Below are 27,448 nucleotides of genomic sequence, written 5' to 3' on the forward strand. Positions count from 1 at the left end.
CTAACACTGCACCAAATGCTTTAGGTATGGTGTTACTCATTTAAATCCCAGAACACGCAACAGCAGGTTTCATCAGGTATATTTTATCCAGGGGGAATATAAGGTTCAGAGAATAAAAAGGATATCCAAGGTCACCAGGTTGGCAACCAATACAGGCAGATTTCAACCCAGTTCCTCTGACTCAAAGCCCTGGCCCTGTTCTCCACGACTGTGCCAAGGAAGACTGTGCCGAAGGTACCGTTTTGGTCTCAGACTCTTGAATTTTCCTTGACTCCTGGAAAACAGTTTAAAGCAGCTGCAAACATGGTTTCCACAACTGCATTCTTGAAGCACATACCCAGAGTTACTTCTTGTAACAGCATTTTCTTCCAGATGACTGAGATGCGTCTGCTGGTGATAAGTTCAGATTAACCTATTTCAACTTGATAGCTAGATTCTGACACATTGGAAAAAAAAAAAAAAAGAAAACAGAAAGAAAAAACTATAGGATCAAAACCCCAGTTACACTGAACACAATATTTTCCCTTAGGATACCCTCGGATTTTATAACCAGATATTTACTATAGATCCAAAAGAAAGTGAGAATCACCATTCTTCCTTGATCTCAAGATATATAGTTTGGATAGTCTGAAATTAGGATGTGTCTTAAAATCAATGTTTAATTTGAACATGGTGGTCTTTTTTTCCCCTCTCCCACTCTAAGTGAGCATTGACCTTCGGGAGACTTCAAAAGCTGCAATTAATATAATTGTGTGTCTTAAAATAAATGGTATTTTATTTTATTTTATAGAGACAGGGTCTCACCCTGTCACCCAGGGAGGAGTGCAGTGGCATCTTCTTAGCTCACTGCAGATTCGAACTCCTGTGGCAAGGTTATCTTCCCACCTCAGCATCCTGAGTAGCTGGGTCTATGGGCACAGGATGCCATACCTGGCTAATGTTTTTATTTTTACTTTTTGTAGAGATGATGTCTCACTGTGTTGCCCAGGTTGGTCTCCAAGTGCTGACCTCTAGTGATGGTCCCACTGCAGCCTCCCAAAGAGTTGGGATTACAGGCATGTGCTACCTTGCCCAGACAAGTGGCATCTTACAAAGGGGAAATAAGAAGTAATGATAAACAGTCTGGCCAGAATGCTAATTTGTTTATATGTCTCCAATCCGTAGTGTACAACATGATTTCAATATATGTTTGTTGAAATGACAAATACATCTGTAAAATAGACACTGAATTTTTTTTTATTAGGAAAAACTTCAAACATATACCAAAGTGTGGAGTGTATTACAATGAACTCCCTTCACTCAGCTTCAGTATTTTCAACTTATGGCCTATCCCACTCTGCCCCTACCCACTCCCTCTCTGCCCCAGATAATTTTGAAGGAAATCCCAGATGTTAGAGAGCATTTCATCAGTAAACAGTTCAGTGTGGATCTGTAAAAGGCAAAGAGTGGCTTTTTTAAAAGCAACTATGACAGCATCGTGACACCTCCCTAAGAATCATCACAGCTCCCTAAAAACCAATATTAATAATTCTGTAATATTGTCAGATGTTCATTTAGTACTTACATTTTCCTAATTATCCTATAGATAGCCTCTTTCTACCTTGCTGTCTTTTCTTTACTCACAGTTTATTTGCCTCAGTATCCCTGAGGCATGAAAGCTCCATCCTCTTTTTCCCTGTTTGCTGTGTTGTTAATGTTGTTAAAGGAACTAAATCTTCTTGTCTGGTAGTCTCCCACATGTTGGCTTTGGTTAATGGCATTCCCATAATAACATTGTTTAGGACGTTTCCTTTTCTCCTGTGTTTCCTGGGCGTTGGTACTTAGAGCTGTAGGTTGTGCAGACTTAGTTTGCGTATCTTGGTACTGTAATGAGGAGGTGCATGATGTCTGGTTGTCTCTCTCTTTGGATGTTATCAGCTATTAAGGATGATCACTTAGGTCATAACAAACACCTTTGATGTGACTGCCCCATACTAAAGCTACCAAAAAAATATACACTAAAAATAATGAATCTGAGATGTTGGGTATGTTACCTGTTCAGTTTTAGGTCCTTATGATTACAAGGGAGAGCAATTCCCTTAGGTTGACCCAAACGACTGTAGGCACTAGTATAGTGTGTTCTGCAGTGACGTGAGGGTGGTGTGCCCAGGCAACCTTACCTTAACAAAAACAGCATTATACACACTTTCGTTTCAGTTAACCAAAAAAAAAAAAAAAAAAAAGAGGGGCATGGGGACTGCAGGAATCTCTATAACAAAAGCATTGTTTATAGTTTTAAGTATATAGCTAAAACACTGAAATTGTAAATGTAAAAATGTGGCGTGTGATTCCATCCAGCTCTTGCTCAAGAATGATGTCTTAGGCCATCACAATACTTCTTAGACATTTCCATTACTTTTAGCACAACAAAGAGGCTGTGGCACTTATGCAACAGGCCTTTCTCTCTGCCCACACACTCTACTTCTGTACGGGTCATAAGAGGGTCTACACATGTCTCCTAGTTAATCAATCATGTTATGTCCCATTTAGCATATGGAAACTCATGCTGTGTATACAGATAGGAAAGAAAGGAAAGAGATATCTCACAGGCAATCACGGAAGAAAGATGTGTATGAGGAGACCTCCTGGGGACCTCAACTCGTCAGAGGCAATGGTAGGGAGCCGAGTAGCCACTGTGAGTATGCTTCCATATGTCCCTTTCTTATTTTGGCTCTCGCCATCTCTTTTCCTAGTACAGACTAGCTTCATCACACTCTGCATCTCTCTGTAAGTGATTCAGGCATTAGAATGGCTTGAGCCTTCAAATGTTTTTCCTTTTATTTTTAGTTGACATATAATAATTGTACATATTATGGGATACAGAGCACTATTTGAATACATGTATATAACGTGTAATAACCAAATCAGGGTAATTGACGTATCTATTACCTCAAACATTAATCTTTTCTTTGTATTGGTAACATTCAAAATCCTCTCTTCTAGATTTTAAAAAATATGCAATAAATTATTGTTAACTATATTCACTCTACAGTTCTATAGAACACTTAGAACTTATTCCCCTATCTATCCGTAATATTGTGTCTGTTAACCAACCTATCCCACTATGCTTCCCAGCCTCTAATAACCACTAGTCTATTCTCTACTTCCAAGAGACCAACTTTTTTTAGCTCTCATGTATGAGAGAGAACATATATTTTCTGTTCCTGGTTTATTTCACTTAACATAATGTCCTCCAAGCTCATCCAGGTTGTCACAAATGACGGGATTCAGGATTTCATTCCTTTTTTTTTTTTCTGAGACGGAGTTTTGCTCTTCTTGCCCAGGCTGGAGTACAATGGTACGATCTCGGCTCACTACAACCTCTGCCTCCCAGGTTCAAGCAATTCTCCTGCCTCAGCCTCCTGAGTAGCTGGGATTACAGGCATACGCCACCATGCCTGGCTAATTGTGTATTCTTAGTAGAGATGGGGTTTCTCCATGTTGGTCAGGCTGGTCTTGAACTCCTGACCTCAGGTGATGCTCCCACCTCGGCTTCCTAAAGTGCTGAGACTACAGGCGTGAGCCACCATGCCCCACCCAGTTTCGTTCCTTTTATATAGTTTAATAGTACTCCATTGTGTACACATGCCACATTTTCTTTATTCATTCTTCTGTTGATGGACATTTAGGTTGACTCCATACCTTGGCTATTGTGAATAGTGCTGGAATAAACATGGCAATGCAGATGTCTTTTCCATTATTGATTTCCTGCCCTTTGGGGAAGTAGTGGGATTGCTGAATCATACGGTGGTTATGTTTTTAGGTTTTTGAGAAACCTCCATATTGTTTTCTATAATGGCTGTACTAATTTACATTCTTACCAAAAACGTAATGTAAGAATTCCCTTCTCTCCAAATCCTTACCAACACTTGGTTTTTGTTGTTGTTGCTGTTGTTGTTTTGTCTTTCTGATGGCAGCCATTCTAATGGGAGTTGGATGATATTTCATGTGATTTTGATTTACATTTCCCTAATAGAGATGTTGAACATGTTTTCATATTCTCGTTGACCATTGGTATGTCTTCTTTTGAGAAATGTCTATTGAGATTCTTTTCTCATTTTTAGATTGAATTATTTGTTTTTTCAAACTTTTTTTACCATCATTTAATAAATTTTTATCATAACCAAGTACACACAAACATGTAGGTGTGTAGTCAGCATGTATGGTGTGAAATAGATATATAAATAGACACACATATTATCTTTGAAACCAAAGTTTTACATATTATCATCCTTGCCATGTGTTATATATCCTGATATTTTCTTTTCTATTCTATTCCTTTGTTAAAAAAAATACTGGTTATGGCCTATTACATTTATTTCAAAACCCATTGGTGGGTCATCACTTTCATCTTGGAAACCACATCCTATAGTGAAGGTAGAACTTGAAGAGCATCAAACTGAAGTTCTTGGGAACTAGACTGATTCCAAATACAAGAATTATAGCTTAAGAAACTGGAGCATCATTACACTGTGAATTAGATCAGAAATTGGAGCATGTCTATATTTGTCACATAATAAAACATTATGTGACATAGGTAGTCAAACAGCCCTTTGGTTTGAATGTGTGATCCGGTTAATCTTGGAAGTGAATCAGTATCCTACAGTGATCCATTGGAGGAGAGAAGCACGCTGGCCTGATGAAAGCCATCAGGAGCCCTGCCTTTTCTATTGTGGCCTTGTTGGATTGGCACTTCCACACACTCATCATCCATCACACCAGCCCAGTTCTATTTTTTCTAGCTCGACAGAACACACTGTGTTCTCTGGAGCCACAAAGAGAAGAAAATATTCCCTCCAACACTCCTGCATGGTGAATTTTTCTACCTCTACATTAAGCTCTGCTCACAGGGCATGTCTTTTTGGCTTTTTGAGTGTCCCGACTATGACAGGAGAACTGGTAGAAGACCAATAATGCTGCTACTATCACCAACCCATATTGCCTGACATTTTTCACCTCTTTTCTTATAAAGAGCTCCCAGCTCCAAGAAGAGAAAAAAAAAAGAGGAAAGGAAAACCCACACAATATCAATAAAGTTTACCCTTGAGATTAAGTCGCATTCTTGGATGGTGTTTTCACAACATAATTTTTTATGCATTCTGCTTAGATTTTAAGATATTTGGGCAGAAATCAAAATTTCCGTCCAGTTTTTATTCTGCAGTAAGTGCTAGGTTTCTGCCTCACGCACACATACTCACACAGATACTAACATATGTGGAAAGTGACTTCTATGATAGAGTTAATTTCCCATTTACTATGAGCAGGGAGTTTTTTTCTAAAATATGATCAACTTGGCGGTGCTAGTGTATAAGTTTAATAATATTTTTGGTAACTAGAAAGGAGGAAATAACCCATGAGTCATGAAAAACCTGAAAAGACTATTCTGATGTTTGTTTATCTTGAACTAAATTTGCAGGGAAATAAAATCACTCTAGCAGCTAAAACTGCACACTCACATTCTTTTGTATGAATTAATTATACTTAACTGCTCTGTAATGTCCTGATTAATTATTTCCTGTTCCAGTCAGTTCATTGTGCATTTTGATACAAAACCTGCATTATGATGAGGATCTTGGATCTATTTCTCATCTTGCATGTGGCCCCCGTAGAGCTGATCTGAATGACTAGCTTCAAAGAAAGCCAACATCTTCATCAGCACCCCAGGAGAGCTGTGTTGGACACAGGCAGTGACAATGGAACTGTATTTTTGGCCCAGGGCATGGAATCACCACTTATGCATGAGGAGCAATGAGCTGGGGCATTTAACACTGCACAGCTTGTGAGAAATATAACTCTCCATGCTGCACAAACTCTGGTGACTTGTCTCCCACCAACAGACTCTCATGTGTATGGAGTGATGGGGCTCTCAACAGCAAGGTGAACGTGGCTAGGTAAGTCCTGAAGACAGGAGAAGCCAACTGTATCCATTTCCGATTGTTGAGATGGGGGTAAAACAACACAAATTCATTATCTGGCAGTTCTGTAGGTCAGAAGCCCTAAAATCAAGACATCAGAAGGGCTGTGTCTCTTCTGAAGGCTCTAGAGGAAAATCTGTATCCTTGCCTTTTCCAGTTTCTAGAGGCTGCCATGTTCCTGGCTCATGGCCCTTTCTTCCATCTTCAGAGCCAGTAGAATAGCATCTTCAAACCTCTGACCTCGACATCCACCCCCACATCCCATTCTTTCATTCATCTAACTCCTTTCCCTTATAAGGACCTTTGAGATTACATTGGGTCCATATAATCCACAATCATCTCCCCATCTTAAGACTTGATTAATGACATCCACAAGGTCCTTTTGCCATATAAGGTTCATATTAGCATGTGGAGGTCTTTGGGGGACTGTTACTCTGCCACAACATTGAGTATCCAGATTGAGGAGAGATCAGTGTAGATCAAGCCAGAGCCTAGGCACCCTGCCCCCACAGTAGTAGGGTAGTGTTTAGTCAGGCCTTCACAGCACCAGCAGAGCGGGGCAGGAAGTCTGTAGGTGTGAGTTCTAATCCTAGCAAAATGACTTACACAATGGCCAAAGCTACCCTGCGTTTTACCTGGTTACAGGCTGATTTGCATTCAGTGTTCTCTAAAACCATAAAGCTGTTACTGACAATCCATGATACCAAATTAGCTTGTAAGTGTGCGTAGGACTGAGGACAGCAGGAAGGTGCCACCAAGAACCTGAACAATGAGTTGCCCCTGTTAATTTTAAATTCTTAAAATCAACACAAACGTTGATTTTATACAGTTGTGTGGTCAATAGGCTAATCCCAGGCTTCAGTTAGCATTCACACATTGAAAAGAAGAGTGTTACCGAGGGTTCTTGGGCTCTCAGTGCACTAATTGACATGAAGCCAAAAGAGTTTTCTCAGACAAGACTTCATTGGAGTTTATGTCTGGACATAAGGGTGGCAGCACAGGAGAGAGAGAATTCTCTGACTCTCCAAAAAGAGATGACTGGGCTTTTTTATTAGGCAAAACACAGGAAATGACATCAGGAATAGAGTATGCAGGCTGGACTTGGAAGGGCAAAGCACTGAAGGGTAGAGTATGCAAGTCACTATATTTGGTTTCAATGGTTATCTTGAGTAAAGGGCCACCCAATGGTTTGGCCAGCAGCAACAAGGCTGTAAATAAGTTGTTCAGCATTCCTTTCTGAGGTGAAACATTACACAACCTTGGTTTGTATATCTGGATTTCCTAAGGCCAGTTCCCAGACATCTTTAAGTAAAAGGCAGGGTTAAACCTAATGATGTCAGTGAGGTAGTGGTGTAGGGCTTGTGGTCAGTGGGAATGCATGAAAGAATGCTGTAGTGGAAGTGTCCTGAAGCTGTTAGACTATGTAGGTAGGCAGACAAGAGCAGGGCAGGAGAGGCCCCCACCGCAAGGAATGTCAGGTGATCATCAGGTGATGGTCAGGTAGTTGGTGCCAAGGAAAGACAGTCTCCCAATAGAAAATGCCTGATGCTCACGATCAGCAGCTTCCTGCTAAGATCTCATGAGCTGGGCAAGTGGGCTCAAGCGTATGCACTAAGAGGCAAAATGGCAGAATTTAACTGGTCTATGATCTTCCTCTAGGAATGCTCAGCTGCTAAGGGAAAAACACCTCAAGTGGGCATGTCAGTAAACACACTGCACGTGGGGCCCCTCCCAAGTGCTGGCAGGCCTCTGCATAGTCAGACAGCCCATCCCAATGGAAAAATCAAGGGAGGAGAAATGAAAACCCTGGAACCATGTCAATGTATGAAACCCCAAGTCAAGGGCCAAACAGGGAACTTGGATCTCTCAAGTTGCCCACTTGGCCCCTCTTCCAAGTGTACTTTACTTCCTTTGGTTCCTGCTCTTAAACTTTTTAATAAACTTTCACTCCTACTCTAAAGCTTGCCTCAGTCTCTCCCTCTGCCTTAAACCTACTTCTGCCCCTTGGCCAAATTCCTTCCTCTGAGGAGGCAAGGATCGAGTTTGCTGCAGAGCAGTCAGATTCACCACTGGTAACAAGGCCAAGTCTTGTTCCTACTCTGTCTCAAGAGTATGAGAATCAGGAGACTGAATGAGCTTTGGCACAGAGAGGCACAAAGAGGTTCCCGTGAGCAGAGACCCCACATTGCCCCTTTCCCCTGACAAGCCCCCTGAGCCTGTCCCCAGCAGGCGGCGGATGCATCAGACACAGAACCTGAGGTTTGTAAATCTTCAGGTCGTGTAATAACTGCTCTTTCCTCTGATTTCAGGCTCACCACAAAACCCTGGGATAATTAGGCTTCCCAGGGAGCCCCTCACACAGGGAGAGGATGGGCTGTCAATCTCTGGTCTACTTGACAGATAGACTCTGTTTCTCATGGAAAATTAACAAGCCAGCATGCTGGCTTGCATATATTCATGTCTTGGGAGTTTAGTTAGTATGAGTCAGCACCTCAAAGCTGTCAATCTCTGGTCTGCATGACAGATATACTCTAATTTCTCATGAAAATTAACAAACAGCTATGTGGATTTATATTTATTAATGCCTTATGAGTTTAGTTAGCACGAGTTGGTATCAACTCTGATCAGCTTAGAGGTCCCTGTAAGACCTGAGCTGCAATGAGTTCCCCAAGATTCTCCTCTGGTCAAAAAGTCCCACCCTGCCCCATGCCCCACCTTATTTCCCAGCCCTCATTCTAGGCCATTTTCTTGCACATCTCCAGGGGCCCATTGACAGACTATGATGTAAGAGGTGCCGCCCCCTGGAGTTGTGCCATCCTGCAGCCCTGCCCTGAATAACTCCACAGGGCTCCACTTAAATTCTGCTTCCTTAGCAGGCACCTGCAGAGTGAAGAGCCCCCCCTACTCCAGAATTATCTGGCTTCCTTGTTTTATGCTCTAAGAATCCTGCCCTTTCCTTTCTTGCACTTTTCACCCTTGTTTGCCATCTATCTGCCCCACCTTGAAGAGGGCCAGGTTGGTTTTACTGACTCTTAGATGCTCCATGATTATCATAGTGCCTGAGACAAAGTAAGTACTCAATAAATATCTGCTGAACAAATAGATAAATGGATGCTGCCCTGACCTCCCCTTGTGCCTCTTTCTCAACCACTAGAGAGTGGAGAATGGATGCTAACACAACAAAAGATTCAGGAGCCACTATTATAAATTAAGGAAAAGGTCACATTCAAGATAAGACAGAGAATGCCTTTGTAGAGTTAACAGGAGGCTGTCTTCCCAGGAGAAATGGAGAGACAGCCCATCAGGACAGACTGTGACAGGACACTGCTGTGGCAGTGGCAGGGCAGCAATGAGCTGTCTCTAACAAACAGCTGGCCATTTCTATTTGAATGTCCTGACATTACCACAACTCAACATGTTCAAGTTCGACTTGAATGTCCCAATTTCTAGGTGTCCCTCAGCCTCCTAACTCGCGAGTTGAGATTTCTCTCTCTTTAAAGAGACCAATTAATAAATCAACAACTCACATAGGTTTCTAGCCTTATCATTACCTTACTCCAAGTCCCGCCCTGTCATACACCTGGGCAACTGTCACGGTATCTTGAGTTGGCTTCTTGTTCCTGATCTCACCTTTTCTTCGTGCCTTAAATACTTTTTTGAAGAAACAAATACCACTTTAATAACCTCAACTCCTATTTCTCCTCCTATTTGGAAACTCTTTCAATGGCTCTATGACTCCACATTTGCAGCAGACTGGCCTCTAAGCCCTGCGCATCTGTGGTTTTTTCCATCCTTATCTCCTACTGTTTCATATTCTCACCCTGCTCCTCTGTTCCCAAACCAGTTCTGCCTCCTTCTCTAGAGCAGATGAATTCTATTCCTTTTCCTCTAGATACCCCTCCCCCTCCTGTCCCCATATGTTTGTTCAGGCTGGATGGACTGGCTTTCCTTGTCTTTCTTCCCTGTTGAAGCCTGATCTAACTCCATGACTCAGCTTAAGACCCAAGGCTTTCATGAAGTTTTTCCTTGATTGTTTCAATTCACACAGAGAGACTTGCAGAGAAGTACCCGGTGTTGAAAACATGTAGACCTCAGGGTGCAGCTTCCCTTTACCGCTCAGGAAATTGAGTCTGACAGAGCCTAACCATGCTCCGTTTCTGAAGTCACCACTTTTCTTTACCATTCATTATGACAAGTAATCATCATCTTTCTTAAGAGGAAGGTTGGCCCCAGGAAGATGAGGAAATCCATTAGGCTTCTTCTATAGCAACCTCAACATCTCATTCAGTGAGAGGCTTAAAAGACTCTCCATAAATTACCATTGAAGGATACTCAGAGAGAAAGTGAGCCGTGCCAGTATAGGGAAATTAAAGTAAAAGACAAAGAGCTTGGCCATGGGTATTTCCAATCATTGCCCGGTGACAAGGTAGCCTAATTCTCAGTGACCCATCCCAATATTCAAGCCAATATTCAGGTCACCTGGTCTAACACACCTCTGCTACGAAGAGGATCCCACAAATGTGTTGGAGATTGTAGTGGACTGGATAGTGCCCCCCCACAAAAAAAATATAGATCCACCTCCTAACCCCCAGAACCTGTGGTGTTGACCTTATTTGGAAAAAGGGTCCTGTCAGATATAATTAAGGATCTGGAGTTGAGATCATCGTCAGGGTGGGCCCTAAATCCAGTGACACATGTCTTTATAAGAAACAAGAAAATAAAAAGACACAGAGAAGGCAAGAAGGTCATGTGGAGACAGAGATTGGAGTTGTAGAGCCACAAACCAAGGAGCCACCGAAGCTGGGAGAGGCAAGGGAAGATGCTCCCTTAGAGCCTGTAAAGGAAGCACAGCCTGCTGAACCCTGATTTCCAACTTCTGGCCTCCAGAACTGTGCAGAATACATTATAGTTGTTGTAATTTGTTATGGAAGCCCTAGGAAGCTAATACAGACAGCAAGTACCTCCTTGATGCCACACCTGAAAAGTGCATCTGCCTCTGCCACACTTTCCTCAGAAATACTCGTGGACCCTTCAAGCATAAACAGGGCATCGTTACTTGACATGAGGAGTGTTTCTCATGTTAATTTCCCATGAAAATTAATAAACAGCTATGCAGATTTATATTTATTAATGCCTTATGAGTTTAGTTAATATGAACCTTTAGAGGCATTTAGAAGTTAGCATGAGCTGGGAGACACACCTGTCTAATCGGTGCTCAGGTAGCGGGAGGAAGGGCAGTCATGGAGACAAGGAAAGGGAACCTGTTCAAGGAGACCAAGAACTGAGTCTTGAAGAATGAGAAGACATCATCTGGGGGAGGAAGCTGGACGAGGCGTCAGGCAGGGAGAATAGCACAGCAGTCCACTGTTCACAGAGAATCAGTGTGAGGCAAGAGTGAGGAAGGCTGGAAGCTGAGAAAAGGGCCAGGTGTTGGAGGGCTTTGCAGGCTATATTAGGAAGCACACACTTTTCTCTTAGAGATTATTATCAGCTGAGGCAGCATAGGGCATGTTTGGAAATTTGCGTATCATCATTTAGTGGCCTTGCAGCCAGGGAAGCTTACTGTCTTTCAGTGTGATGGACAGTCCAGCACAAGCAAGATGTTCTTGTCCCTCCCCAAATTATAAAAGAGCTCCATTCCCTTGAGAAAAACTGCTGGGTGACGATTGGAACCACTGAAGGGGTTTAAAGAGAGAAGTGACAAGATAGGAATTGTGAACAGATCATTCGGGTGCAACGGGAGTGTGAGATTGGAGAGACAGGAGTGAAGGCTTGAGAAAAATTAGGAAGCTACAGTTCAAGTACTTTCAAGGGTAATGGAGATAATACAGTCTCAGCCAGGGCAGGGGAAGGAGGTATGGCAGGAGAGGAAAGAGTGTTGAAAGGAAGGGGCTGAGAGGTTTAGGGGCTGGGAGGTGAGAGATGTTTAGGTAAAAACAGCAGGATTTTGTATTTGAATAAGGAGTCAAGAGTACATCTTGGATTGCTGGTTGGGAGGTTTCATTAACAGATATTAAGAATAAAAAGAGAGTAACCAGATCATAATTTATTTGAGACATGTTATTGAATTACCTGTGGAGATAGCTAAGCAGAAATGCCCTTTAGGCAATTGGAACCTCATAACATTTGAAGGATGCTGTGAACATTGTAATCTCTAAGGAGGGTATTTTCAAACAGGCTAGCAGAAGGTGGAGGTCCCCATAAGTGGAGAATTTGGAGCCTGTAAAATTACTAATCTCACACTAAATGGATCGGGTGCTTATAATTTAGTGCCATTTCACAAGGAGTTAGTTCCTTTAAATAAAGGGCAAAAGAAACTCTTGACCTTCAAATGAAGGGCTTTGTTTGCACTCAGATTAGTTAACAAAGGAAGACAATTGCTTGGGTGTTCAGCGGTCATGCCACCTTCATAATGAAGACCTAGGTTGTTTCTTGTGAAACAAATAATTGGAAAAAACAAAGCATTACATCAGTGTAGACAAGTAAGACTAAAAGAAATGTTGACTCTTGCCCTTTGAAAGAGGACCCTAGACTAAGGAGGATGGTATTTCATTGTCTTTATTGTGCTACATGATATTTCTATCTACACTTGATATTTCTATCAGCTTATGTTTGACTATAGAAATCACTTCACTACTTGGCTTCAATTTAGTGTAGAGGAAATTCCCAGTACTATTCTTTTTTTTTTTTTTTTTTTTAAAGCTCCTTCTAGTCCATGAGGGTTCCCAAAAGGTTTAGGAGCTCATTCTCACTTCTTAATTTCATAGCTATATGTAAAATCCATGAAGGCAGGGACCAGATCTGTCCAGTTCACCATCAAATCCCACAGTTGGCACACTGCCACACACATAGTGGGCACCTAGGCATCTGGTAAACGTTTGATTTTTTAAACAACAACAACCAAAGCTTAGGCAACTAATTACAGCAGTAATTCTTAAATCACCTTTTGGTGAAGTCTGCTGAGCGGAAAAACAGGTAGTGATGAGAAAGAATAACTGGTAATATTGATCTATTCTGGGGAGAGGAAGACTTCGTTGAGAGTCATTTGAGTTGAGGCCTGATGCCTAAGATGAGAAGCTTTTATGACAGGAAGAAGGAGGAAGCGAGGTAACGGATGATTAAATGCCATGATGGGTGATACAAATGAGTGATGGAAGCAGGAGATTTGGAGAGAGAGAGAGGTGAGGCTGTCAGCCTCCATTTCCTGAGCTATCAAGGGGGGCTGTGCCCTGAGGTCTCAGTGCTTTCAACACCCCGTCCTGCTCCATGAGTCTTTGTATGTGGGTTGAAACAATCAAGGAAAGTTTCATGAAAGTCTTGGGACTTAAATTGAGCTGTGAAGACAGACCTGGCTTAAAAAGGGGGCTGAGAGAAGGGAGGACATGCTAGGTGATAGATGAACCCTGAGCAGAATCCCAGGAGCAGAAAGGAGCATCGACCTTCTGGATGCAAAAAGGTAAGATCTGCCCTTTCAAGAGGAGTGGGAGAAATGAGTAAAGGAAGAGAGAATGGCTTATGGTAGAAAATACTAGGTCTAATCACTTACTGAGTTAGGAACTGATTATCTCATTTAACCTCACAAAACTCTGTGAGATCACGACTGCACTCTTAATATCCTAATTTTATATTGCATAAATGAGAACATTGAGGCACAGAAATGTGAAGGAACATGCCCAAGACACAGCACAATCAAGTGGTGGGGCAGGAATGTGGTGGCATGGGCTGTCCGACCTCCTGGCCAGCACGGGAGGAGAGGGGACGGCCTCAAGGGTGGGGATAACCAGTGAGCTGCTTTTCTTATTTCTCATTTCTGTTCTGCCTGATGCCTCCTAGCATGATTTAGCCTATGTCCTTTCTCCCCAATAAGGGTATAAGCCCTGTGAGTGCAGGAAGAAAGACTACAGTGTTTCTTTTGTTTATCTTTTCCTTCCTTCCTTCCTTTTTTTTTTTTTTCCACTGGGTCTCTCTCTGTCACCCAGGCTGGTGGAGTGCAGTGCTGCGATCATATCTCATTGCAGCCTCTTACTCCCAGACTCAAGCAATCCTCCTCCTACCTCAGCCTCCTGAGTAGCTAGAACTACAGGAGTGAGCCACCATGCCCGGCTAATTGTTTTTTTTGTTTGTTTTGTTTTTTTTCCTATATTTTGTAGAGATGGGGTCTCACTCTGTTATCTCTTGTCTGTTGTCTAGTGAGCAATACTGTTGAACTCCTGGCCTCAAGTGGTCCTCCCTCCTCAGCCTCCCAAAGCACTAAGATTGTTATCAAGGGCAGGCTTGACTGCTCGCTGCTTGCAGCTTTGCAAGCAAATGACAAGGATGAGATTCAATAAAAAGAAAGCTACTTTATTCTAGAGCTTAGCAGTGGGGAAGTGACCAGACTCACCTCTAAAGGAACCACTTCAGATTTCTGGGCAGAAAGCAGGGTCTTAAGAAGGGAAATTTTGGTATGCAGGAAGGGCATGGAGGTGTGGCGCCTAGATGATTTGCTCTGAGGACTTATCTTGAGCAATAGGCCATCTGGTGGTCTAGCTGGCACCACTGTGGGCATGACCAGGTTGTAAATTAATCATTGCCTTGAGCAGTCTCCTGGTGGAGAATTTTGAATGTACCTTGTTTGTCTTAAGATTTGGTCCCTGGAACTTCTAAGCAAACATATAATTAGGTAAGCTAGCAGTCCTTGCAGGGGAGTACCTGGTGGAAAGAAAGGAAGGTAGAGATTACATTTGCATTACTAAAAGGTTAATACAAAGAGCTGCAGAAGAAAAAGAACATAAGAAACCTTCAAAATAGGGTACTCAGTTTTAGGATTCCAGGCCTGAGCCACCACACCCAGCCCCCACGTTTCTTCTCGTTCTTTACAGCTCTAGAGCCTGGAAGAGGACTCGCTCCTACATTTTTCACTGGAGAAGAGGCTCCTACAGTTGTGCCTGCCCTACCTAGAGCCTCCATCTTCCCAGGTGCCTTGCCAGTCTGGCCAGGAGTGGACACCTTAGTCAAGGTCAGTCTGTGACCTTGAGATTAAATATTGCTAGAGCTCTTGCCAACAAAAATGATCTCCACTAGATTAGAGTGTCTATTTCAATGTATCAGACCCTCTTTTATGTGGAGTCTGAAAATGAGATATTCAGAGACAATCATCAGCCAGTAGCAAGGCCAGAGGCCAGGTAACATACAGAAAGAGGGCAGTGTGCAGAAATTATAAAGCAGAAAAAAGCAGAGTAAAGTCGACAAACAGTGAAACAAGAAGTTGAAACAAGGAGTGGCTGAGTTACTACAGAAAATTATGGCCAGGTGTGGTCGCTCACACCTATAATCCCAGCCCTTTGGGAGGCCGAGGTGGGTGGATCACTTGAGGTCAGGAGTTCGAGACTAGCCTGGCCAACATGGTGAAACCTCATCTCTACTAAAAATACAAAAATTAGCTGAGCATGGCTGCGTGTGCCTGTAATCCCAGATACTCAGGAAGCTGAGGCAGGAGAATCACTTGAACCCGGGAGTCGGAGGTTGTAGTGAGCCCAGATCACGCCATTGCCCTCCAGCCTGGGTGACAGAATGAGACTCAGTCTGAAAAAAAAAGAAAGAAAATTCTAGGACAGAGAAAATATGACTCCTAGAAGGACTGGCTTCGTGGGCATGTGACCTGTGCTGAGAAAGGCCGCCACTTGCTGTAGCTGGCTTGAAATTCTCAGGGGTCTGCATTTTCATTTTGTACTGAGTCCTTCCTGCAAATTACGATGATGGTGGTGACCACAATGACAAAAATGATTACTATTTTAAAAAAGGAGTCAGGCACTTAGGCAGCCTTGTGATTGGGAGATACTAATATTGTTCTTTCCATTTCTCTTGCCCTCAGGTCTCCAGACCTACCAGTCATGCCCCATTCAGGATTCTGTGAACTGTCTCCAGATCACTTCCATTTAAAACCTTCAGTGACTCCCAATGCCCAGTGTGATTTTGAACTTGACCCTCTGCAATTCACCTGTCCTCATCTCAGAAGTAGGTCAAGGGTAAGCTTGGAGCCATTCCACTGGAGCAGCTTCTCTGAGAAACACCAGATGTAACCTGGTATCAAATTGTTAGCAGAGAAATATCTCCTCTCAGATTTCTGCATGTTTTTGGAAAGCTTAAGATACTTGGGGATGGGTGAGGAGATGAGACCCCCAAGGGGTATGCTGGAGGAACAATAATAGATGGTGGCTGGAGTGAGGCGTGAGGTAGGTTGAGAGGGACAACTTGGAGGTAGTAGACCCCGTTTCCCATAGACCTTCTGTTTTGCCGAGTTGGCCATGATGTTTGAGGTCAGAGCTAAATTAGAACAGTGGCACAAATGAGTGCAACCTGTCTGCTGCCCTTTCCCCAGGCAGAGCTCAGCCTCTCATTTAAGCAAATGTTGGACAAATACTTAAAGAACAAAGTTTTAAAGGGTGCCAAATCATCAGACAACGTGTTTCTGTCTAGCCTTGCTTACTCCTTCCTTCTCTGTCTGTCTGTCTTTCCTTTCACACCCATATTCCTTTGTCCTCCCATTCCATCTGCCCTGCCCCTTCCCGCAGTGGCCAAGAACACAGGCTGAGTCAGATGCCCACACTGGATTCTCAGCTTCACCATTTAATAAGTAAGAGTCCCTGGAAATGGTGTTTTTTGTTTGTTAGGTTGTTCTGAAGTTTTGTGGGCTTTTTCTGTACTTTTGAAATTAATCTCTGTGTCTGGTTTCTCATCTGAAAGTTGGGATAACAGTAGTGCCATACCAACTACAGAGCTGATAGGATTAAATGAGATCATTTATTACCTGGCACCATAATTGCATAAAACATTTTTATTATTAACATTGTGTCTGACACTTGGAATTATTTTAATCCACTCAGCCCAATAAGCACTTAATAGATGTTCTTTGCATTGAATTGAATGCTAAATCCCATTGCTAATCTCCTATCACCTCATCCTCACCTTTCTCTAACCTCACTCTCCCCCTTGCTAGAACTTCTCATCTGAAGTCAAGATAAGAATGACAAGAACAATCCAAATTCTCTATTCCTAGATCCCATCAAATATTTTGAATTGCAAACGGAAGCAGAATGTTTTCTGATGGAATACTCTGCTATATTTTCCTGAAAGACTATTTTAAAATATTCATCTACCCTAATTAGTAAAAGAGGGTCGATTTGCAAAGCAGGTGAACGATATTTTGAGGCTCACTCTTGGACACTAGAAGAGTGTCAGTTCGTGGGAATTTATTGTATGGAGTTCCTAGGGTCTCGGGGTCATGATGTTGGCATTTAAACCTTAGCAAGAATAGCGCTGAAAGCAAAGCTGACATATATAAGAATGAGTGGGCCCGGGTGCTGCCTTTTTGTTCTTTCAAAAAGAGCATAGCATATTAATGGGAACGACTTCTGATTCTTCCTTGGCGGCTGCCACGTCACTCTGAACACACCATCCTTCAGTTCTCTGGATGGTCTATTTGGTTATGATGGAATGAATTTTAACAGGGTCCTTCCTCCTTCCTCTCCCCTTCCCTCCTTCCCTCCTTTACTCTTTCTCTCCCTTTCTTTCTTCATTTCTGTTTTCCTTTATTAATTCACTCAAGGATATTTAAGGCTATCTACCACAGGCCAGGCAGTAAACCATATTGAGTTGGTACTTACTCTTGTGATTCTTACAATCTAGCTAGGAACACAGACATTGAATGTTAGTAAATTAGAAGTTGCCATGGGAGTGAGAAGAGATAAGACCGAACTCATTTCTGCTGGATGAGAGAAGGTGCCCTGGAAGAAATAATTATCCCTGGAGATGTGAAAAATGAGCAGTTCAGCTGGGAGAAACAGGCTAGGAAGAGGGAGCGTGGGGGCCAGCAGGGGCAGTGGGAGAAGGGTATGGGAGCTCTTCTGCACTCAAGCAGCAGAACGTGCTCCTGGCCTCAGCCTGCGGCTGCTCTGAGGGATGCCTGTGGCCCTGGGCACTTCTGGAAGATCTCATCTACTACATCTGTGCTAGGGGTGGCTTTGCTTAGAGATGAAATCAGCTGCCACATCCTGCTGTGAGTTAAGGGGATTTTGTGCCACACTCTGGTCTTGGTCATCTGTGATCACTTCCAGTTTGCACATGTGGAGGTCTAGTCTCTGAGAAGCAGAGCAACTTGCCCCAGACTCAACACTCTGAGAGGCAGAGCTGGAATTAGAACCCAGGATTGTCTGTCCCTAAAACGTCTGCTTTTTCCTCAAGACTAAGGTAACTCCTAGAGGTTTTCTTAGGCGAAACTCCCTGTCTGAAAATACCATCTTTACACAGATGACTGCAACCCATCCACCACAGAAAGGTTAGGTCTTAGAAAACAACATAGTTCAGGAATACCGTTTGACCTAGCAGTCCCATTACTGGGTATATACCCAAAGGATTATAAATCATTCTACTATAAAGATACATACACACATATGTTTATTACAGCACTACTTACAATAGCAAAGACTTGGAAACAACCCAAATGCCTATCATTGATAGACTGGATAAAGAAAATGTGGCACATATATGCCATGGAATACTATGCAGCCAAAACAAAGAATAACAGAGTTCCTGTCCTTTGCAGGGACATGGATAAAGCTGGGAGCCATCATTCTCAGCAAGCTGACACAGGAGCAGAAAACCAAGCACTGCGTGTTCTCACTCATAAGTGGGAGTTGAACAATGAGAACACATGGACACAGGGAGGGGAACATCACACACCAGGGCCTGTTGGGGGGTGGGGGGCAAGGGGAGGGAGAGCATTAGAACAAATACCTAATGCACGCGGGGCTTAAAACCTAGATGACGGGTTGACAGATGCAGCAAACCACCATGGCACATGTATACCTATGTCACAAACCTGCACATTCTGCACATGTATTCCAAGAACTTAAAGTAAACTAAAACTAAAAAGAAAAAAGAAGAAGAAAATAACATGGCTCTTTTCCCATGCCCCTGTTGTCATTATCAAAAGAAACACTGGGCAAGCTTCGAAACGCTGAAAATGCTTACAATAAAGAAAAGGGGACCAGCAGCTTCTTAAAGCTGTCCTTACCGTTTAAACTATGACTACTTTTATATCTTGAATCTTCTTTACCTTAAACTAATACATTTTAGAAGTTTTTTGATTGTAAAAAGCAAATACTCTTTGGGAGGGGTGACCTATTGAGTCAGTAACACTTAAGGGTGTATATGTTTACTGGGATCAAATGCAGTACACAAATTATAAATGCCCACAAAAGCTGAAGATGGAGAGGCGGAGATTACAGTGCTGAATATAAATGTCGCGTTCTTCAGGATTTCACCTTGTACCAACTATTTTAAGTTATTATAAAATATTCTGAATTCCCTAAGCCTAGTTCACGTTTCCACTGAACATTTGCTCCAAGTTTTTTCTCCATGTGGAATATCTTCTTACCCCTTGAAATAGATTTTACCTCCTCCAAGAAAACGTCTCAGATCCCCTTAGTCAGAAATAGTCTGTGCCCCCTCTCTCTTCTCATGTTATACGGTGATATGTCTATTATTAAGGCTGATTGCATTAGTTCTCATCCTACCTCAGGCTAATTAGACATTTGCCCATTCATTTCCTCTTCTAAATTGTGAAATCTCAGGAATCATACCTCATTAGTTTGTGTACCTTCCACAGGGCCCAGCCTAGTGCTGTGTTCACGATAGGGGCTTAATCAATGTTTAAAGACTTGAAATGAGAATATGTTCTCCCCTGGTTTGAGTAAATCTTTATTAGAAATGTCTCCATAAATAGTCAAGATGAAGAGTTTTTCAGCTTGAACCATTTGTAGGATTGCTCTGGCCTTGATGAGTTTCCTTTGATGAAAAAAAATGTAACCCAAATGTACTCTCCTATGATAAGAGTTAAAATTTCAAGAGACTGAGCTGTTCACAGCCAAACACTTTGAATTCTGTGCTATGTTCTGAGCCAATTAGAAGCAATTGGATTTATGAATTTTTTATTTTCCTGATTGATTTTCTATTTAGTTTCTCCTGAATAAGTACTTAAAAATCTTTCCATAACATTCACCCTTTTTGTTGATTTCTAGCCCTAGAGAACCAACCTTTCAGCAATTATACAAGCCCTTCACACAATTTTTTTTTTGCATTCCACTTCTTTTAAAGTAGTTTATTGAAATCCTCTCCAGATAAAAACCTTGAAATCATTAAGCAGATCACTATTCGGAACGACATTAATTCTTCTATTTTTCTCCTTAAAAGAGATGGCTGGTAGACAGATTGGAATAGCAATAAGGTATGGTATTTATCTATAATACCTCTTCCATGATGAATAACTAATTTATTAAAAATCCCATTACTCGGAACATTTCAATCACAGTAGAATGAGGTCTCTGATCTGGGTCCTGGTTAATTTAGAAATGGCCTCTCTCCCTGGGGACATTTAGAGTTGCTGAAGCCAGCTGGTGATGGGGCCTGAATTTGAATACTGCAAAGCTAGGAGTATGAGCCATAGCTTCTTAACTCCTGGCTTAAAATAGCCTGCAAGGCCTGGGGCCTTGCCCATCACCATTGTTTCCAGAGATTTTGGCCCCTGTCCTGAAGATTATTTCCCTGTTCGAAATGGTGCCACAATGGTCCTGGGTGACTTTTGTGTCCACAGGGGATTGGACTTCATCAGCACTTAGAGCTGTTGAGCTTTGAAGGGCTCAGACTTCTGGAATCTCCTCTTTGACCACAAACCCTTCTTTGAACACAGATCCTGGGAATCTCCTCTTTAACTATAATCTCTCCTGGCCTGGTTCCCTGGCTCTGACAAGCCCACTGCTTCCTTACTTACAGAGGAAGAGAGTCATAGAGTCCTAGTGGTGGACGGACCTTTTGAGAGCATCCTACTCAGGGTATTTAGCCTAGGAATGCTTTCCTCAAATGAATCATATATGGAAGTCCCGTAGGAAAGAACAGAGCTTCTCTGACTGAAGCATATATGTAGACTTCAAGCCACTGATTTCAGCCTATGTTCTGGTTTTATACATCACCTGGGATTTTGAATACATTGGGTTCATAGCCCTAGGCTTTAATTCCTAATAGTGAATGTGGGGTCTCTGTCCCTGCGGTGTCCCCCTTCACTGCCACCTCTTCCCGGATCTTCTTGGAAGGCTCCAGAGAACTTCTCACCTATGATCATGAATGAAATTGGCCAGCTCCCCACACAGCACCATCTCCCTGCCTTTGTTGCCCTCTCGACTCCGTGCAGGGTGGAGTCTATGCTCGTAAATCCAACAGGCATTGCTACTGCTTTTGCTGGGCATGTCTGCTGCCACCTTCTGTAGTGAGTATCCCCGCTAAGGCCTTGGAGATGGGCAGGCTCTGTCTAAGGTTGACCTCCTTCTTTTATGCATTCCATTGTGGTAAAAGGGTACTAAAGCCAGAATCATCATGAAAATAAACTTTTTATGTTGGTTCACAGGCTTCTTTCTCCCTGCAACAGCATAATTGAGTCAGTGGAAGGCTGGAATGAGGATCAATCTGTATCACTGAGGACTGTGGCTTTGGTCCTAGATCAGGTTTGTGGGCTGGATTCTTCCTGCTTTCCCAAATGAGTTCCATCAGAAGGCTCTTCCGTGTCTCAGGCAAATTGTTTCTTCTGGCAGTTCACTAGATGCAATGAATGGCAGTGGTCCATAAGATCAGGCATCAACTGGGCCATTTCCTTTCACCCTTAGCCAGGGACCCCTCTCTACTCACCTCTGCCCCCAAACACGGAGTAGGAAAACAAGGTTTGGAAGAAACTTTTTAAGTCTGAGATCTCTTGATTTGTCTCTCTTCAAGGGAAAACACATTTCTAAAAAGTGATCATTGTATTTATCACAGCAATGAGAACTGAAACCTAAGCAATTAATTTAAAATTTTGATCAAGTAAACCAATCATACCATGTGATCTAGAGACAGAATAAGGATATAACTAGTCACTAGGATAAAAAGTCACACCACGCACACACACCACACACACACACACACAAACACACATGCACGCACTTCCCTAAACCACAAAGGGACCTTTCCCCATTCCCATTTTTTCCCCTTAGGATTGGTTTAAAGCTTTGCTACTCAAAGTGTCGTCCACAAACCAGCAACATCAGCATCACTTGGAAGCTGGTTAGAAAGGCAGACCTTCAGTCAGACCTCACTCCAGAATCCCAGATCCGAACTTGCATTTTAAAAACATAGGAGCTGGATGTGATAACTCATGCCTATAATCACAGCATGTTGGGAGGCCAAGGCGGGTGGATCACTTGAGGTCACCAGTTCAAGACCAATCTGACCAACATGGTGAAACTCCGTCTGTACTAAAAATACAAAAACAACAACAACAAAAAAATTAATGGGGCATAGTGGCAGGCACCTGTAGTCCCAGCTACTTGGGAAGCTGAGGCTGGAGAATAGTTTGAACCCAGGAGGTGGAACTTGCAGTGAGCCAAGATCACGCCACTGCACTCCAGCCTGAGTGACAGAGCAAGGCTCCATCTCAAAAAAACAAATAACAAAAACAAACAAAAAAAGTAAGAGGTTCATACCTACATCCAGTTGTGAAGCACTGCTCCAGATTTTATCAACCACTTACAGATAGAGACAATATGTTTCTGAGCCTTCACTGTTCACATGTGGATGAGGTAAAGGAAGAAAGAAGTCTTGGGGAACTTGGAGGAGGATCAAGACAAAAAGTGCTAAAGAAGGATGCTGGGAATGTTCAAAGGAAAAAAAAACTTCATACTTCTCAGTTTTGCCAAAAATTGGCTCTGGGCACCAGCTTTTATAGTTGAAGCCAAGAAAAACATCATCCAACTGTATAATTTCAAACAGGAACTGTGGTGTTTTCTCCAATTCCACTGCTAGGCTAGGATCAGGGCCGCTGGCCCAGCAGAGCAGGACCTCGATTTCCCCTTTCCTGACAGATGACAGTCCCGGAAGCTCTGTTTAAGAATTTAGTAACTGGCTTGGCTTGAGAAAGAAGATATAGTCACCATTGCTTTTTCCCTTGAATGCAATCAGTAAATGCTCTGACAATGTTGAAGACATGTTGCTGGGGGAAGAAAATCCTAACATTAGTAAGTCACAATGATATATCCGGAGATTTTTTTCTGTTTAATCCTCCTTATGCTAGGACATTTAGATATCTGCAGAACAGAAGTAGGTAAGTACCTGGCTTTGCAAAGTAATGCTATTTTATTTGCAGAAGATGGTGAAGCTTAGCAACTATAATGTCTAAAAACAGATACCACTTCCCTGGACTCAGCTCTCACGTTCCTGGGCATCCTGTCCTACTGATGACAGTATCAGCAGGACTGATACTGTCCTACTGTGTCAGTAGGGAAAGCACCAGATAATGGTATTGCAGGAATGGGGTGAAATCTGCACCAACATGCCTTTGCTGTGACTTCTCCAGCTTACTCTTTGTCCAGTGATGAAATCAGTCAGGGATGGAAGTGCAGCTGCACATGCACCCTGTGCTCACACCCTGCTCTGGGTAAATACCATTGCCCCGGATCATTTTCTTTTCCACTGAAAGAATCTATCTTGGTGACCCCGGAAATCCAGGGCTTGTAGCCAGATACCATGCTGTGGGTGTGGGGCCTCTGCCTGGCCAAACAGCCGCATAGAACAACACAAAATTAGAAGTGGAGTCAGGGCAATGCGTCTCACTCACCACTCTCGTAGCTCTGGAGACAGGTTGCTATTAATCACTCCGACCACATCTATCAGGCTTCTCTCATTTGGCCACGGCTCACAGTCACAGAGGCACAACCAGGGTCTCCTGATAAATGAAATCCAACAGTTCTATGATAAGGATGACACAGGTGAATGAAGGACAAAAGCATACAGTTGTAGCCATGAGTCCACGCCATTAAAAAAGTGGAGGAAGAAAATTTCGGCAGACTGATAACCAAGTGCCAGAGACTATTAATTACTTTCTCTGCCTCTGCCTCTTTCTCTCACTCTCGCATTTCTATCTTATTCTTTTTTATCTCTCTCTATACATAAAATCTTTTTTTTAAATTTGAAACAAGGTCTGGCTCTATTGCCCCGGCTGGAGTGCAGTGGCACAATCTTGGCTCACTGCAGCCTCTGCCTCCTGGACTCAAGCCATCCTCCCATCTCAGCTTTTTGAATAGCTGGGACTACAGGTGTGCATCACCATACCTCACTAATTTTTGTATTTTTTGTAGAAACAGGGCTTTGCCATGTTGCTGAAGCTGGTCTCAAACTGTTGAGCTCAACCAATCCACTCCCCTCAGCCTCTCAAAGTGCTGGGATTATAGGCATGAGCCACTGCGCCAGGCCTTCTATATATAATCATATAAAACCTCCACCACAACCCTATGAAGAAGCCAACATTATTCCTGTTTTAAGATGAGGAGACTGAAGCTCAGGGAGGTTAAGAAATGTGCCCAAGGTCACACAGTTAGTAAGTAATGAAGCTAGTATAGGATGATAGCAGAAAGAATTAGAATTATTCTGAGAGGAAGATTACATGGTAGGAAACTGAGTCTGGGAGGCAAAGAGAAAATGAAAAGAGAAAGAAAAAAGGGAGCAAGAAGACAAGTCCAGGAGCAGAAAGCAAGCTGCCTGTGTCACCGGAATTCCTGCCCTGGGGCCTCAGCTCTGCCACACACAGGCTGGTGACTTGGTACAAATCATATAACCACAGTTTCTTAATCTGTAAAATGAGGTTAGTAATGAAACGGGAAGAGCTCCCTTATCCCCCTCGCAGGGCATGTGATGGGGGTGTGGTTGCTGCTTTGCTGCCCCTCTGCTCAAAACCCCTAGGGGGAGCAGGCAGTCGGGCAAGCTGTGGGGTTCCGATCCCACCGCAGTGTCTAGGGCTGAATGCTCACAGCTCCTGAGGTCTCAGTGGGCATGTGTTACACGGTGCTCTTTTAGTTTAGCCGTCCGTAGGCGGCTTACGTTTATCATCTCAATTAGACCCCCTGACTTATCACAAGGACAGAAGGCTTTCTGTATTGCAGGGTTTCTTGCCCTGGTGTATAGGAAGAATCGGCTCACACGTGGGCTTGGAGAATGAGTGCAAGGTTTTACTGAGTGGAAGTAGCTCTCAGCAGATAAGGGAGCCAGAAAGGAGATGGAATAGAAAGGTGGTTTTCCCCTGGAGTCAGGCTGCTCAGCGGCCTGGAGTCTTCTCTGACAGCACCGTTCAAATTCTGGCTCATTCCTCCCGTGGGTCTGTCGGTGTGCTCTTAGGCAGCCGCACCCCTCTTGACGTCCAGCCACTTGTGCCTTCTTCCGCTGATGCGTTTCTCTGGACATCCAGCTGCTTGTGTGTCTGTCCGCTGGGGTCTCAGGGTTTTTATAGGCACATGATGGGGGGTGTACCGGACCAGGGTGGTCTTGGAAAATGCAACATTTGGGCACGAAAGCAAGAGTGCCTGTCTTCACCTAGGTCCACGGGCACAGGCCCAAGGGTGGAGCCCGAGCCAGGGACTGGCCTTTCTCTTCCCTGACCGCGCTGCTCCTGCATCAGTGGGATCCAGCCAACTGCTTCACTGGTTTGTTTCCAGGATCAAATAAAAATATATGTGAAAATGTCTGCAAATGGAAGCTATTATTCAATGGTGTTTTAAAAAATAATTTAATTTAATTTAATTTTGAGACAGGCTCTTGCTCTGTTGCTTAAGCTGGAATGCAGTGGCAGGATTACAGATCTTTGGGCCTCAGCCTCTCTGGGCTCAGGTGAGTCCCTCACCTCAGCTTCCTAAGTAGCGGGGACTACAGATGTGCACCAGCACGCCTGGCTAATTTTTATATTTTTAGTAGAGACAAGGTTTCACCATGTTGCCCACGCTGGTCTTGAACTCCTGAGCTCAAATGATCTGCCTGCCTCAGCCTCCCAGAGTGCTGGGATTACAGGTGTGAGCCACCACACTCGGCCTTTAATGGTGTTTACAGGAGCTGTGTCTATATAAGTCATGTGGATAGATGAGAATCAAAAGGCCAGGCCTCCAGGTCACAGTGAATGGGAACATCTACCAAGTGGTAAAGGGAGCCCAGAGAAAACCCGCCCCAGATTGGGAGTCACATTGTGTGAGAGCCTGCAAATCTCATTTCTTATAGAATTGACCCCATATAGGGAGAGATGACCCTGGTGGTTCCGGCTAGTTTTTCTGGACAGAGACAGCAGAGAGATGAGCCTGCTGGTCATTTTGCCATTGAAGTTTCAGAGCGAAAACCCCTTCTCTCAAATCCTGCATGAGAAACCAAAGTAATCACTTCTTCCTGGGTCAAGAAAATGTCACTGAGTTGCCCAAAGCTTGTGTTTCACACTTTTATTAATGACAGCCTGGGAAGAGAGCAAGAAGTGAAAATGCGGTGAATGCTTCCTGCTACTGGAGGCTCGGGATGGAGATGCGGGAGGGAGGAAACAGAAAGTTTGAATGCAGGGGTCCATGCAGGATAACCGTCACACAGTTCAGAAATTGATGAGAAAACACTGAAATGGTTTTTAGTGAAATAGAGTCTAGAATGAAGAAGCCAGCGGGAAATAAGTTATTGGAGACACTTCTCTAGCATTTTTGTCCAGAGCAGAGTGCCAGAAAGAAGAAAGATTAATTTGGGTAGTTTCTCCGAGATGAGGACCGTGTAGGGATTTCTGACACAAGATCAGGGAACTCCTGGAAGTGTTGTCTGGCCTGAATTGGAAACAATCCTGGACTGAGCTCATGAACTTCGCCCAACTAAAGAGGACCACACACCTGCGTTGGTAAATATCCACCTTTTTAGTGTGTGCCTCAGTTTATCATTTTTGCAGGGGCACTGCCTAGAAGATACTGAAGGAAAGAAGCTACAGAATGAAGGGGAAAGATCCAGATCTAAAGAGATGCTCCTGGAGGAGGAGGAAACACAAAGCCTTTCTTTTCTTCCAGGTCGCAAGAAGGTGGTGTGGACTGAATGGGATCCTCACAGACATGACCACCTCCTAATCCCTGAAAGCTGTGAATGGTATCTTATTTGGGGAAAGGGTCTAAAAGTCATCACTGGTAGCCTTTGAAGAGTAAGGCAGGGGGAGATTCAACAGACACAAAGAAGGAGCCAGCGATGTGAAGATGGAGGCAGAACCTCCAAGGAATGCTGGAGTCACCAGAAGCTGGAAGAGACAAGGCAGGATTCTCCCCGAGAGCCTCTGGAGGGAATGTGGCCCTGCTCGCACCTGGATTCTGGACTTTTGGCCTCCAGAACTGGGAGAGATCACACTGATTTTGTTTAAAGCCACTAAGTTTATGGTAATTTATTACAGAAGCCACTGGAAACTAATATAGGTAGTCATGCGAAGAAGTTGCCCAGTGGCAGAAGCAACTCTGAATCTTATGACTTTTCTTAAGTCCAGGACTGGGTCCATTTATCAGACCAGGAAGGCAATGGTGTTGTCTGGCACTTGATCTGTGCAGAGGACAGTGCCGAATCTCAGAGGAGAAGGAGACCACACAGTGCATGCTCTGGATGAAGGTGCT

The 27,448-nt window shown here is 43.4% G+C and overlaps 1 long non-coding RNA gene across 1 annotated transcript; it reads left to right on the forward strand.

Moving 5' to 3' along the window:
* The first annotated feature begins 4,093 nt into the window (after positions 1-4,093).
* On the forward strand, positions 4,094-27,448 carry LOC117083566. The gene is made up of 4 exons (XR_004437126.1): positions 4,094-5,930; positions 14,816-14,952; positions 15,808-16,011; positions 26,864-27,448. It is a non-coding gene; the product is annotated as an uncharacterized LOC117083566 (long non-coding RNA).

The sequence above is a fragment of the Trachypithecus francoisi genome, unplaced genomic scaffold, assembly GCF_009764315.1.
Source record: "Trachypithecus francoisi isolate TF-2019V2 unplaced genomic scaffold, Tfra_2.0 Lachesis_group0, whole genome shotgun sequence".
NCBI lineage: Eukaryota > Metazoa > Chordata > Mammalia > Primates > Cercopithecidae > Trachypithecus > Trachypithecus francoisi.